Consider the following 1,156-nt stretch of genomic DNA (forward strand, 5'->3'; position numbering starts at 1 on the left):
GCCACAAGGTCAATGCTGGATGCTTGGGGACAAAGGAGTTGGCCTCGCCACCTGGCAGATGACCCCCCCTGCGTGACACCCACACCGAGGCAGAGAGGCGATACAATAAGAGCCACAGAGCAACTCACAATATCATGGAGAGAACCATTGGAGTACTGAAGCAGCGCTTTAGATTTTTTTTTTTTTTTTTTTAAATTCGTAGCTAATCGTTCCAATTCTTTGTCAAATCACAAATGCCAGAGGTCACCTTGCACATGCCAAGGATCACTCTGCACCAATGCTCTTAGCCAAAAGGCCTAGAGCCACTGCACCGTTCCTGGAAGTACTGCAATACCAGGTTCGTGCCATGGAGATGGATGGGTCAGGTCCCCCACACACCTCCGTGGAGGTGGATGGGTCAACCCTCCCCACCCACCTCCTGTTTCCAAAAATGCAAGCATATACCTTCCTGACCAGGGAGAAACCACCCGGAGGTCATGGTGGCTGGTCAGAAACGGTACTACACTTGATCTTAGCCAAAAGGCCGAGAAGCCAGCGCTTTAGATGCCTGGACACTCAGGAGGCGAGCTCCAAGGCCACCCTGAGCAGGTAGCTCAATTCGTGATGGTGTGCTCCACGCTACACAACTTGGTTATCAGGAGGGGACGAGAATTGCCTGAAGAGTCTGACAGTCCACCTCACCAGAGAGAGGAAGAGGAGGATGAGGAGGCGGATCAGGCTGACGCTGAAGCCATGCCCCAGCCCCACTGTAGACCGCATGAAAGGGTCCATGGTGGCATGATAGCTGCAAGAGCCTTACGTCAGGAGCTCATCAATGATCGCTTTGCCTGAAAGAACGTTGGTGTTATTTACAAGGCTGACACACTGCTGGGTGTGCAGGTCATAGATCAATGGTGGGCATCACCTTTGTGACAGTTAAAATTTAAGTTGATTGGAGTTAAGTGTGATTATACCCTTTGATGTTCAGGAATCACCATCGTGTAATGGTGCAGCTATCTGATCCAATGTGCTGGAAGGTTTTGTTAAATTAAAAACATTTAAACCGAACATTAGTCTGAAATTATCAGTATTTCTGTACAAACCAACCCTTCCGCCCCCCCCTCACCCCGCTTCTCCTCCCCACCTCTACCCCTTACCCTTATTACATTCTTGACTC

At 50.0% G+C, this 1,156-nt stretch overlaps 1 pseudogene; it reads right to left on the reverse strand.

Annotated features, from left to right (window-relative positions):
• Nucleotides 1-300: 300 nt before the first annotated feature.
• Nucleotides 301-535, reverse strand: LOC139263546 (U2 spliceosomal RNA; annotated as a pseudogene).
• Between the last annotated feature and the right edge of the window lie 621 nt (nucleotides 536-1,156).

Source organism: Pristiophorus japonicus, chromosome 4 (genome assembly GCF_044704955.1).
Source record: "Pristiophorus japonicus isolate sPriJap1 chromosome 4, sPriJap1.hap1, whole genome shotgun sequence".
NCBI lineage: Eukaryota > Metazoa > Chordata > Chondrichthyes > Pristiophoridae > Pristiophorus > Pristiophorus japonicus.